Raw genomic sequence first — 16,110 nt, forward strand, 5'->3', positions numbered from 1 at the left:
GACCATATATTTGTTTTATTATCTAATAATATTAATATAATACGGTATTCACACACAAACATTGTCTTGTCCGTATATTTTATATACAATATAAATAATTTATATAAAATTGTTGTATACAAAAAAAATCGAACGCGTATACCTATTTTTACATACATTGTACTTACATATGTATATACAAATATTGTGTTCAGAGTTAAATCACGTATATGTGTAGCAGCATAAATATATATTATACGTTCAATTTCAAGTCGATAAATTTATAAGGAAGCTACCAATATATATATAGTGCTTACATATATATAGTGTATATATATTATGTATATACCCTGATTATACGAAACACTGTTGATAGAAAATGCCATCTTATTTAATTTTGAATTGTACTTGATTGAAAAATTGAAAATATTTATTTCATAAAATCATAATTTAAATTAAATTAGAGTTCAAAATGTTGTTAACGTATATCGTTATAATCTATAAATATTTTTCTACTGAATAAAAATCTTTTTTTCAGAATCAAAATCATACAAGCGATTGGACTAACGTAAAGTATTGATACAAATTACATTTTTGGTTGATATTTCGTAGATAATCAATTTTTGGTAAGTTTTTAATTTTTTATACATTTTAGTTGTATTATAATAAAATAAAATAAAATATCATAACACTGGAAGAAAACACTAAACAAATTTGACAAGTAGGTATAGATACCGCTCTGCTTTACGGAAGGTGTTGAATGGGACTCAGTGGATTATTCTAAGTCATAGAAATGTATTACCCATTAGTTTAATTTAACATCCCGCCAACAGAATTGAAAAATATATACAGGGTAATGAATGATAAAGTGTACCCTGTTTCCGCGGACACACGGTATATGCATCATGTATGTATATGAAAACAGTATAGTTTTAAAAAAATAATAACTCAATATCTGAACCTATTACATAGTGCTTTAAGCCTTTAAATATAAATATTTGAATAAAAAAATATATATATATAAATATTTTATTATAAAGTACCTATGCTAGTTTTACTTTCAAATTAATTAATCATATTTTGAATATGCAACAGTGCAACGCAACACAATTAAATGGATTTTTTTTCTTGCAATCGTGAAATTTATCGTTATCCCAAAACTTACATTTTTTGATTAAAAACGAAGCATTATAATATGATCAAGGTCATCTGTGTAATAAAATATATTTATTATTTATAAGACTATTTTTTTTTTAAATTCCATTAGTTGATAGGTTTTATATATAACAAAAACGTTATATTTGATATTAGTTGTTGTTCAAGTTTTTTTTATTTGCTAAAACGATTAAAATAATAACAAAAACAAATTTAAGTGCATTATTATTTATAAAATTTAGTCCTATAATATATGTTACACATCACTTATTTAACACGTAGCTATCTATGATTGTTGATATAAAAAATAATAATTACACAAAAAACACGTTAATGGTAAAACATATTTTTATTAAATAAATGTGATCTCCACGCCAGTAAATGATTTAAAAAGGGTAAAAAGTAAATGAAAAAATTTAATAGAGTTAAATCAAGTCTACCGTTAAGTTGTATGATAGGTATTAATAGTTAATCTATAGTTTATCTAAATTCAACTATCAAAGTTAAAAGTCACTAACTATAGTTGTAAATTTGTATTGAACTCGGTTAAAAAGTCAGTTACTGAACCTAGGTCACAACATATACAGCGATTGTAAAACTTTTAATTATTTTAAAGATTGATTACCCAATTTTTTAACATTCTTTCTACTTAATGCATGCTGTCGTGGTAAGGCATATGCATATAACATATTTCAATACTTGGGTATAGTAAATTATTATTTATTAAATTAAGCAATATATTATATATGTATTGATATATTTTTATTGAAATTTCATTAATTTGTATACTGCAGAGTGGCGTGTAATATATAGTGGAATTAAATATAAAAGTATAAAACATATTTTTTATTTTAGCCATGGTTATAGACTACAGTATTTTAGAAATATACAACTATAACTAATCGATTTAGGTATAATCTTACTCTTACATATTATAGGAAATATTTACAAATTAAATAAACTGAGTAAATAAACGTTAATAAATAATTATAATAAAAAAAATTAAGTTTGTATAAAAATATAAATATCTTAGTCAATAGTCAATATATAAAATAATTTAGACAAAATAATATTTAAAAAAATCAATAAAAACAGCCGAAATAATAAAAAATAATTAATAATCAACACATACAATTTAAAAAAAAATTAAGTTTATTATATTGTATCAGCATAGTTTTCGTAGTTTAAATTTATTTACCAATGCTTTTAAGTATTGCAATTTTAAAACTTAATTTAAGTTTAATTTATCAATTAAAGCCGGGCGTAGGTTTTATCTTAACGACTATTTACATGAATCGCGTCCGGTTTTTTAAATTTTTAAATGAAGTTGATTCAATATTTGTGGATGGAACTTTTAAAAGTTACCCAAAATTATTTACACAATTTTTTACAATACATGGCTTGAAAAATAATAATTACATCCACTGGTATTTTTTCACTTCCTAGTTATACTAAAACATTTACACATCTCAAATAGTCAAATCTGAATTTCTAAAAAATAATATTAATTTTTCACTTAAAATAATATTTTCCGATTTTGATAAAGCAATTCACTCATCATTATTAATCGCGTGACCACCAGTTCACATGAAAAAGGATGCAGGTTTCATTTAATTCAAAATGACGGAGGAAAATTCAAACGATTAGTTTGAGTCAAGAATACAAAAAAATATTAGGTTATATTTATAATACTTTGTAATACTTTTCATTACTTTGAATTAGTAAGTACCTAGGTATTTAAAATTTTAACTTTTCTCAAAATTTTACTAAAATTTCCTACACCAAACTTCTTAAAAAGCTTAGATTGTTACAATAACAGCCATTTAAACTAGTTAAATTTAACAGTTTCAACAGTTTTTAAACTTTAATTATTTTTCAACCTTGTTGTACCTATACCTACACACCTACCTTTCAATACGTATTTTGTAATTTCTGACATTTACGTAAAACATATTGAACCAATTGGTTAGAACGTTACACAAAATAGATTTAAAACTTAGTATAGCACCTATGGGTTTTGACTTTTGAGCTATAAAATATATGCCTTGTTTAAACATTTTAAAAATGTGTATAGTTAATCCATGGAATTACAGTAAAAAAATTTACTTAGTAATAATAGTAATAATTTAGATAATCTAAAATATTTCATTACCAAGTTCGAATGTAAATACACTTAATTTTGTATATTTTTTTATGGCACATTATCTATAAATTACCTACGAATTAAAACGCGGAAGTGATAGTTACGTATATTATATCATATTTCATAAAACGAATTTATAGTTACTAAAAATATTAATTAATCTCGTCGAAATAAAAATAAGATTTAAGATATTTTGATTTATATTTATCTATTTTGCAATTTTGCATAATTTACCCGAAATAGATTTGTTTCTCAGAGGCGAGTGGGGATGATAAAAACGCACATCATGAATATGGCTCCGCGGCTGCTACGCGATATCCTCGTGTCAAATACTTTTATAAAGTATTTGCTCATAAGTCTTGAGCACTGTCGGAAACACAGAAAATCGTGATTTCGTGGAGTCACTGCGGTTTTAGGTAAGTAACTATAATTACTTTTAAAATATTACTAAGTCATTTTATCCGTTACTCAAATATAAAAAGAAAAAATAGTATGTAGAAAAAAGTTGATTTAGTATAAATATAGTGCAGATGCTAAACAGCTAAACTATAAATGTCATCTAAAACATTTAAAACTGAAATTGTGACAAGTTAACATTTAAAAAGGGGGAATGGTAGGAGTACTTATAACACTGGGTAAGCCACTGTAATGTATATACTAAAATAATGTTTAATTCAATAATAGATTTTTGCATACGAAAAACGTGTTAACGAATGGTGGTCTAACTGGTCTAAGAGGCCTTATTACTAAGTATAATTTATAATATATATTTATATTGCTATTAAAGTTATTTATTTATTAGTACGGTAGGTTTAGCAAATGTTTACTTTTAACAATTGCATTTAAAAGTCCACTCAAATAAAAAAATAACAAAAGTCGTTGTTCGTTGTTTAAATAGATAATTTCTACCAAATTTGACGTCTACACTCTATAGAAAAAACTCGATATTTTCCACCTCAAGGAAAATGTATGAACCATTTGGGTTTTTTTGGGTTTTTGCCATTATTTTGCAATTTGGGTATCTTAGATTAGGTTAGATAACTAAAATCTTAAACCAAAAATATAATAGTAAAATAACAAATTACATAGTGATGTTTAAGGTTCGTAGTCGGTTTTAGTCAAAAAATCAAAATATCTGTACCCAGCTCAAAAACATAAACTTGTTAAACGTTCGTTAATTTTTAAAATTTTTTGGTTTCAAAATTAACTATTTATAAAGTTATATTAACCTTGCATTACATTTTCAAGTCTATACAAATTAAAATATATTCTATACATTTTTAACTAAAAATTAATTTCATATTTATTATTTTCGTAATGTTGACAAAATTTGAACTTCAAATGCTTATTTTTATTTTATTTTTAATTGTTAGAATAACAACTTTTGATTTTTGAAGAACTTTGTATTCGATTTTCAAGATATTTGACTGATCTAAAATTTCAATTGTCGATAAATAACTCAATAACTCAAAAAGAGTCAAATTAAATCTGTGTAGTGTGTACGATAATATAAACGTTTGGTGAAAATTTCAAGTATTTATTTTAACAATATAAAAAAAATAGTCTGATGAGAAATAGTAATTTTACTTATATGAATATTCAATTTCGTCAAAATTTAGAAATATTATTATTATTGAGTTATGAAAATTTTCTTTTTTCAAGGTTGACATGAAATTTGAAAATCAATTTTAGAATGTTTCCTACATATTTGTGTTGTGTATTTCATCGATGTATCTTCTTGTTATCTTGTAACGAACAAAATACTATACTGACACAGTGACACGTAAAGATAATTATTTTCTAATATGTATATGAATGATGTACAGCTGAGTAAATAATTTTCAACCATAAAATAAAAATATAATAGTATTTTATCACGCAAACCAGTAGTTACTTCTATAATAATTTGTGAGGTTTGAAACGGAAAAATTTAAAAAGCACGTGAATTATCTTTAGCTTGTCGTAAAATAAATGCGACATCATGCTAAATCCAGTTGTACATTAATACAATAGAAAACGTATTATTAAGTATATTATCAGATGAGCAAAAACCTTGAAAAATTATTAATTTTGAACGAACATATAGTTTTATTATACAAAAAACAAATATATTACCAATATACCCAGATCCACATTATAGGGCTGCGTGGACATTATTCATTTACATAATATTGAAATACCTATTTGACTGTGTATTAAAAGTATATTATCGTTAGTCTGTATAGTAGATAAACATCAATGTTTTCATTATTTTTTTTTTTTTTTTAATATTTATATGAAAAACATCAGATGAAACTAAAAATAAACTGTTTTCTATAAAATTATATTAATTATTGTAGTGTTTTGATAAATGACTTTAAACGTTTTAAATGTATAAGAATATAAGATACTTGTATTAATACTTGATACTTTTAAATTTAAATTTATAAATAAATGTGTTTGCGATCAAACGACGATGTCCTCCATAACACGCTTACTCGAACGGCGGCAAAAAAAATGCAGTTTCCGTGTCTAACAACGCGCGGTGACCAACTCGCCTATAGTCGCCTGTGTGTATGACAATGGCACTCTTCTATAATACGAGTCGACGGCGTACTATGTCACGCAACAAAATTTGATGACCGCGCTAATTATTATTCTTTTTTTTCGCATCGTCGTCGTTCATTAATGTAAACGAGTAAACGTAATAATATTCATTATTATACATGCATGACGCGTCTTTTTTTTTTTTATATTATTCCGTTTGTATTAATTTATTGAAAGTATATAATATAAATGTTCTGTCTTACGTGATCTACTTCAACTTTCAAGTGTTTCAAATGTTTCTTTTTAAAATATACAATACAATGTTCTAATTAATTATTTTAAATATTTTAAATTAAATAGAAAAAAGTTTTAGAACAATGAAAATATTGCTCTGAAAATATTCTGACGATATTAATGCTTTTTACGCCGAACTGACGCACTCTCGTCATACGCGTGCTGTCCAGGCTTAAATACAGACGTTAGCACAGATATAAGCAATATTATCATCAATAATATAATACATGCTATAGCTAAACTTAAAACGTGGTTCTTAACAGTCAATAATATAGTAAATTAATCCTAAATCTAACCACGATTTTTAGGACCAGTGTCCAGTTGATTAACGCGTTCAGCATTATTGATAATATTGAAATAGGGATTATTTATACAATTCAATGATTCATAATCTATAAAATATATTATAATACAAGTATATAATTAGGTATACAAGTAGAGTAAGTAATAAGTATGCAGGTCCTACCACAATAGCTTTAAGTTTCATAAAAAGATCATAAAAATAAAATTAAGAAGATAATGTGAAAAAATATCATAAAATAAAGTAATCACAAGAATACAAAATTCAAATACAGTTGCAACAGTTAATAAACCTTGGTTTAGTGCTAAATATCTGTTGAATATTTTAGAATATAAAAATAAAGGAAAAACTATTAAATTAAATAAATGAAAAATGAAAAATGAAAATAATATTTAAGTTAGAAAATATACGAATAGTGATAGTCGATTCAACTACCACCTCTTCTAAATTAAGATATGACGAAGGAAAAGAAATATACATAAGCGAATCTGTTTTATGATTTACGCAGGAATATGTTTAACTGATCAATTAAAGAATTAATAAAAAAAATCTTTGAATTTAATAACATAATTTTAATTTGTTAAATAAATTTCAGATAAATCGTTTGGAGTATAAAAACTATTTTTTCCGCGTGAATAATAAGTTTAGTAAATTAAATATTAATTTGAGATTGTTTGGTTTTAAAGTTTTTACTAAAATATAAATTGAATTAACTACTAAAACTAAAATATAAATTTAATTAAATACTAAAATTAAAATAATATTACTTTTTTTGATTAATTATTAAATTGATAAAATAATAATTAATTTTAAATAAAAAATATTATTTTGAATAAATTGTGTTTAAATATTTAAACAAATGTTTTGTTTCATTGTGAACTACTTATAGAGGAATTTTGTATTAAATGTTCAAATATTTGTAAAAAAAACGAACACTATAAAAAATAATATATATAACAAAACAATTTTCAGGTTTTCGTAATTTTGACAAATATTTTGAACATTTAAACTTAAAATACTTAAAAAAAAATCATTCCTGTATCTCTTCAATATTTTTAAATATAAGTATTTGATATTTTTGACCGGGTAACATTTTTTATCGATATTTATAGAAAAATAAAATACAAATATTCTAAAATATCAAATGTCTAGAAGTAGCTCAAAACAGTCAAACTATTTTTAAAATTAATACTATGTAAATAAAATACTATGAATAATATGAATATTTGGTAAAAATGTTTATTTACAGTTATTTGTTTTTGAATTAATTTACACTTGTTGTATTTAAATTACAACAAATGTAAAATGCTGTAGAATATATATCGAATGTACCTCGTCAAATATAGTAGATCACTTTAATAAATGTGTTAAATTTAAAATCATTGATAAATAATTACATACGAAAATTATATAATAATAATATTGCTATTAATTATATTATAGTGCTTTATATTACTATTAAAGTGATACACTATATAGTAACAATAGCATAACATTAACTTAAATGTTTTGAAAATGTCATTATATGTAGGTAAATAAAATAATACGTAAAAGTTTCAAATTCCTAAGTAAAATTATTTTGAATTGGGTACAACCAACTAAAATTAATATTCTCCGTTTAAACGTCGAATACAAATTTTAAGCAAACCAAATATGCATTTAAAATGTGCAAAAAAAATAAATTATGTTTATATATTTTTTTAGATTTTTTGGTTCTAGTATGAATTACTTATGAAGACTAGTTATGATGAACTTCATCAAGCTTCGCGATCACGGTTAACAAAGGGCTGCAGCGTACAATAATTTGGACTCAACTACAGAGCTAAGGCACCTTATTTTCATCGGTAGGATCCTTTGATGTTTAGCAGAGGAAGATTATAGGTCCACTCCTTCGTCAGCATGACTTTTGCTTTTGTATAGCACAAGTTGATGGTTTCAAAAGATATCAGTAGAAAAATCAAGCACGACATAGTGAGGGGAGTCTAAGGACTTATCAACACTTTTGTTAAGAACTGAATGAGGACCAGCTTAGCCCCCCCCCCAGTACCCCAGCAAGGAGAAAAAGTAACACCGTTAAAACAAGTGTTATAAATACCCGGAAAATAGGCTATTGGTGAACCTGAATGATTATTAATTTAAGAACCTTGTTCAGAATGTCACCGGCTTTTCCGAGCAGGAGTCGCTCTAAAGCCTTCATTATCCATGGATAATGGATAGTTCGGGATGGCCCTCGTAAATACCAGTTCATCCATGTCCGGATCAAAGTCGTTGAAGATGTTGTTGTCAACCAGAGAACGTGCGTCATCCCAATTTGTAGATGGAACCACAAAGAAGGGGGTCAGATATGAAACGTAGTTCTGGAAAACCCGTCCCCGACTTTTTTCACGGATAAGCGATAGGACTTTCGCTAACAATCAATGTTGACCTAAGTACACAATTTTTTCCATTCTCATTTTATTTTTTGATCTTGATTTCCAGTGCTTTTATTGTTGTAGGCCAGAGTAATCAGCTGTTTTTAAGAGGACGTCATAACCGCATGTGTTGTCTCTGTCTTACGAATGTATAAAACATAGCAAATTTGCATTCAGCAGATTCAATTGTATGTTGTTAGCTCTAATATTAGAGTCAATTTACCTATTATCAAACTTAAAGGTAATAATATTATCTAGGCATCTCATAGGCTTTTATTGATATCTTAATTTTTAAATGAGTTATAGTTATGTAAAATATTAAAATTTTAAAATTTTCGTAACTCGTTTAAAAATTAAAATATCAATAAAAGCCTTTGATCAGTGTTTCACAACCAGTGTTCCGTAACTAGCTGTGTATGTGCCGTGAGTCGCGACCGTGGTAAACGCGTATAGTATTAATAAGTGTTAAAAATAGAAATTTCTATTAAAATTTTTATTATTTTATTACTATAGACTATAGTGTTACATAAAAATGTATAGTTATAAGAAATGTACCGCGACATAAAACGCGTGAGCATAAAAAGGTCGAGAACCACTGCCCTAGATGATAATATAATTACCTTTAAGTTAAAAGTTTGATAATAAGTAAATTGACTCTAATATTAAAGCTAACAGCATAAAATTGAATCTGTTGAACGCAAATTTGCTATGTCTTACGTTCGTAAGACAGCGACAACACGTGCGGGTATGCATCCTCTTAAATCTACTTAGTCAATGGAATGCTTAGCAATTTTAATCGACTTTTAAAACTTAAGGTCATATTTCAAATGGTGTTCGAAATCATTACGTCCTGCGGTCTCAGCTACCCGTGATATCATCAACGATGAAAAGTTACGTTGGGGCTACTAACGAAAGAACTTTTTTTAATATCTATTGAAGTTGATATACAAAACGCGGAAAAGTATTAATATTGGACTAAATAAAGCATCCCGTGTTTAAGCATCTGGAACACATAGTAATTCGTCTTATTTTAGTCATAACGTCCCCTTTCATAGTGGCAGTACACGATGGTCGAATAATTGTAATCACTAATCACCCTAGATTTCGTCCAGCATGCCGTACTCTCAAGCCATGTACCCACATCCTCGGACCGCAGAACCACTGTCACCGCTTTTATTCACTTGTTGGCGCTGAAGTAAAAATGCTCTCTCCCGGTAGAACTCTCTCAGTATTTTGGCGTTTCAATATATCAGAGCGTTTAATTCCACTGGAAATATGAATTGAGTTTAACGGACCGTGTACCATAGGTGTCTGAAGTCAAGTTTGTAGTAAATATACGTTCGTGTAAATCCTTTCGACAACGTCTCGTGGTTCGGTCGGACCGTAGATAAACGTTGGCGTTATTTTAGTTCAAAACTGATTAAGACTGTAAGTGGCGACCGATAATCACCGTCTATTATAAATCCGCGTAACTAAGTGGCGTTGGGTTGTTGTGCCGTTGTGCATACCAACAAGCCGTCTGTCACAAACTTTATTTTTTTTTTTAAATAATGAAATTCTTACGCTTGATCACTTTTGAACTATATAATGCGAACGTGAAGGTGTGACGTATTAAAAAATGAAAAAAAAAAATGGAGCAAAATATCACAAATATTTTCTTTGGTAAATAGAGCCAATTTTCTTAAAGTGCATCGTAGTATTTTTGTAAATTTTATATTTATATCAATTTATCATACATCTAATATGTAGAATTAGATTTATAGAATATTAAAATATTGAAACCGTTTTAAATCAGCTATAGTATAGCACTATAGGTACATTTTTAATGATACCTTTGAATTCGAACATATTTTCGTCATAGTTTTGAGTTGGATTTCCTTTGGTAATGATATAACTATACATGTGTTGACGAATGTGCACTTAACAATTTTTAATTTAACAAATAAGCTTATGAGTAGGTACGCAATTGTAATCTATACCGGGCTACCCGTATTAATTATATTGTATGATTTCCCGACGTGGCAACGTTACACTGAAATAATAACATCCGGAATCGTATTTATGAAAAGGGTACCGCCGACAAGCAGCGCGTAGGTACACACAATCATATTCCACTCGTCTGACCGACCCGAAAACCCAGTCCACAATTCCAATGGACTGGAACGCTGTGGTGTATATTGGGACTCCAACATACTGGGCGACTTGTACCGGAAGCGGGTATTCGTAGTTCAGCGCCAACAAATGGACAGAAGCGGTGACGGAGCTCTGTGGCACGAGTATGTGGGAGCATGGCTCGACTACGACGTGCTGGACGAGATCTAGGGCGATTGGCGATTACTTTTACTCGGCCATCATATATTTCACCAATACGAACGGGATGTCGTGACCAAAAGGACTGTGTGTCCGCGACGCTTAAACACGGACAGCATTATTTTTCTGTATCGATATTCATCTCGTGCTGATATACTTTTCCGTGTCGTGTATAACAAACATTGCTGTGCGATTATTAGCACAAATAGCTGGTTTTTTATTTTTTTTTGTTTTACCAACGAAAGTCGTTTCGTTAGTTTCCTCTGCGTAACTTTTCGTCATTGGAAATATCATTGGTTGCTGAGACCGTATGACGTAAAGATCTCGACCGCCATCTAGAATATGACCTTGGGTTTTAAAAATCGTTTAAAATTTCGAAGCATTCCATTGATTTAATACATGCCTCGAATACTCCACTACGGCGATAAAATTGTCGAGATTCGAGATCAAACGAGGGGGGATTAAAAGATTGGTTAATACTTATATTCAGATGCAATAATAGCAATATATTGTTTTCGTAGAACTGCAAATTGTTGGTTTCCAAACCAGAAATGCTAACGTGTTAGATATAAATAGTAGGTATATTTGTAGAATATACGAGTATATATTCTACCGATTCTTCGGGCAGCCACTTAGCTTATACTAAAATCATATAACAAAGAATAAAAAATAAAATGTTAAATTTTATCGACGAATATCTCCCCAATTACCTGCCGTATAATTTCCTAAACAATTAATATTATTCCAATCTCTTGTATATTATATACCTATGTATGCCATGCCAACATTTTAAAATTATTGTACTTGTATTTGTCAGACTTACTTACTACTAACAAAAAATATTATTTTATTATTATTTAATTATTATATTGTATCAGTTGTAATTTATTTAGGTACCTAAAATATTATTAAAATTCTTCCTATAGAAGACCTTTTAATAATACCTATCTTATTTTGTATTGAAATATTTAATATAAATCAAATCCGGCTTAAATGTCATATATTTTGTGTTTGTTAATTATAAATTGTTCTTAAAAATTGTGAAAATCTTTATTATTGTTTTAAATATTTATCAGAAAAATGGCCATTATAATATATTAGTATTACATAGGTACCTATAACCTTATTATCTAATATAATCCTATATTCTTATTTATATTTATTGATTGTTACCAGCAATACACCAGTATAATTACCATTACTTGAGTTATCATTTTATTATTCAGTACATAATCCCGTCTCATTAATTTATAAATACACACACACACACAAATATAGTATATATTATATACACACCAACACATCCATCTTCACTACGTAGATTGTCAGATTTGGATGATGTTCCATACCACTCTGAATGAGTTTCACCCATGTGTATATTGTATATACATTATACACATATCACATATAGTGTTACCGACACACAGTCGATATATTGGCAGATTGTATAGATTGTACTGTTGTAGACGATGTGCACAGTGTATTAAGATGACTGGACACTTGAATTAATATTATTTTCTTCCGGGCCAAAACGATTGTGTTTCGTGTTTGCATGTGTACATCGAACACCTTCGAATATATCTGTCAGCATAAAATCCACTTATCTTAGACTTATGTATCTTATCGTTTTCATAAATAAATTTATTATTTCCCATTCGAATATGCAAAAATCAACATTGAAAATTCATACTTTTATTTTATTTTAAATTCAATACTATTTGATAAATAATATTAAAAGTAATAATATTATAGATCAGAAGTGGCAAATTATTTGAATGCTGTGTACCAAAAATTACCTTTTCTTTTTTTTTTCGAGCGTGCCATGAAAAATATAATTTCTAACAAAAATTTTGTTTTTTTTTAAACCCTCTCTATTACGAAAACTCTCTTTAACGATAGAAATCTTTTGGTTCCTTCAGATTCGTTATAAAGAGTTTTTACTATATATTAACATATTACATTTAATATACTATTTTTTTTATGAAATATTTGGCACAAAAAAAAAATGTACCAAGTGATGACCACTTTATTCACACTAGTTGGGTAAAATGTCCAGTTCCTATGAAGATACTGTATTCAGCATTTAAGCTTAAAGTTTAATTCAAAATTTCAAATCACATGTTAAAATATTATGATATTGTTATAAAGAGTATAGTTTTAATTGCTTTTATTGTTATTATTAATCAAACAATAAAATAATAACTATACCTATTTGCTTGCTACTTTAAAATAATTACTTTTTTGGACCCCCTTCCCCCTTAAAACAATCCAGGTTGCGCCCACTGATCTTAATGTTTGATGTAGTGGGACTCGAGATGATGTTTGCAAAAATTAGCAGATAATAAAATAAATTAATAATACAATAAACGCCTTGTAACAAGCACTCCGACAGCACAAGAAACAACACAACTGAGACGTATAGCGTATAATATTGCGAGAATTTATTATCGAGTTAAAGTCGTGTCGTTGTATGTGTGGTATAAACTTATCAATAAATATATTAATAATAAGAAGTGGTAGGTATACTTAAAATAAAAATATAACGGAAATGCTTATGGATAAAAAAAAAGTTTTTTAGATTTTTTGCTGGTATTAGGTACCTACTTATTAGAAATGCGAATTATAAATTCTACATCCGGCAATTGCGATGTATAGAAAATATTATAATTTCGGAGTTGTACGTTCGAACGCCAATTATAAAAACACTGACGTGATCGAATCACCTTATACAGTTATATAATACTGTGTAAAAATCATAATAGTCACTCGGCGATGTCGAAGTGTTATTCTAATATAATATTTACCGATTGAATTGATTGACTCGAAGATTCAAAATTCAATAATCAATTTTTAAAATTGAGAACAGCTCTACCGTACAATAAGAGTCGATTGTGTCTCGTCATTGAGTCGATCACTGTAATGGATGATTATGTGCTTATAATTTGAACCCGAAACTGTCAGCCAGACATCAGCGTATCATCAAATAAATGTATTAGTATTAATTATTCTAGTAATTTATTTTACTTAGTAATATTATATTAACTGTATAATAGGCAACAGTATAGGTATTAGGAACAATATTTTTAAAAGGTATATAAAATATGAAAAAAGTTTCAATCATCACGAAAAATATTTTTGAATTAAAATAATATAACTAAATTGTTATTCTTTGTTTAAAAATCAAATATTAACCAAATTTGAACTTCGGACGACTATAGAATAAAAAATTATATTTATATATTTCTTAGATTTTTTTGGTTTCAGTATGAATTATTTAAACATGAAGAAATTTGTATTACATTTTCAAGCCTTTTGACTGATCAAAAAATATTAATAGATCATTATGGAGAAAAAATCAAAAATGTAAGTCTATGAATACCTATATAAAAAAGAATAAAAATATTTTGAAAATGTTATCGTGTAGGTATACCTATTAAATTCTGGTATAAACATTAGGTGAACATTTCTTGTTTTTGAATTCTATGAATGGAGAAATGAATGTGATGAATGATGATTTTACAATTTTGTGTATTTATTTTGTCAGTCACTGTCAGTAATTATTTATTCTTTGAGGTGGTAATAATCTAGTTGGTACTTTGGCAAAGGAAAATCAATAAAACTGTATTTTTTACACAAAGTCAGTAATTGACAAATCGTTTTTTGGTTTAATTACATAACAAATGACATTAGATACTTAAAATGTTCACTAAATTTAATTTCCATAATACCATTTTTATTGATGAACAGATTAGTAATTACTGGAGCACGGATGTTGTATAGTACTAAAAAACTAGTAAAATTGATAGCAGTATTACACTAAAAAATACCAAAAGGCAAAAATTGCACTTAAAATAATAGGTAGTGTTTTGTTATAAATATTTTAAATTTATTATTATAATCTAAAATCCTACCAAAAAAATAAATATAAATAATTCAGTATTCTAATCAAAGTGGCTGAACGTTGAACAACAAATTATAACAATATACTGCATAAAATTGTCAAATAGTCATATTTCACAAATTATTTTTGTACCTACCAACTTGAAATTATGTTTATTTTATAAAATAACATAGATGTTACAACGATTGAGTGTCGAATACATAACTAAAATAGATGTATAAAATATAAATGAGTAAATTCAATAAAATTGCAATAAAAATCCAAAAATTGTAAAAATTTTTACTTATAATAACTTTTAGATTTTAGTTTGTACTTACTTGACATGCATATAAAATGTACTAATAAAATAATATAATAATATAATGAAAAAATAGGGAAAAGTTGCAAATGCAACAACATCTGTACCCTTGTAATTACCAATAATTTTTTTGGTGGGCCTGTTCTATGTTTATAATTATAGCCCCCCCTTCTAACATGGTAAATTTATGCCCATGCAGACAGTTGAACAATTTCATATGATCGTCCATGTATAGTGGACTACATACATGCTGAAATGATTAAGATTTTTGATTCAATTGATGACTAGCAGGTTAAATACAAGATAACGTACCTACCTAAGTATGATTTTATTATCAAGTTTATACATATTAATTTAAAAAAAAAAACATTTAAAATTATGTTGTATGGTCTAAACAGAAAAAATGGTTGTAACCTGGGGTTTCATTCTTAAACTGTTGCAAATAACAATTTTTTAATTTATAACAGTTTTCAATTTATAGTATTGTTAAAAAAATGTGTATTTTTATCTTTGATTAGAAAGTATAAAATTCACATTTTTCATTACTTATTAGTTTTATATTAAATTATTTTACTAAGAGAAAGAAAAATATATTTTGTATTGGTGTATTTTTTTTCTACAAATTAAGTTCAATTAACTCATACTTATATATAATTTGATAAAAAATATAAATAATTGAACGTATTTTTAAAACCATGAACAGTGAGTAATGACTGATAAATATCATAATATACCCATCTCTTATCTCTATTTCATATGATGATTGCTTTCATAAGATACCTACGTGATTAA

The sequence above is a fragment of the Rhopalosiphum padi genome, chromosome 3 (genome assembly GCF_020882245.1).
Source record: "Rhopalosiphum padi isolate XX-2018 chromosome 3, ASM2088224v1, whole genome shotgun sequence".
Lineage (NCBI taxonomy): Eukaryota > Metazoa > Arthropoda > Insecta > Hemiptera > Aphididae > Rhopalosiphum > Rhopalosiphum padi.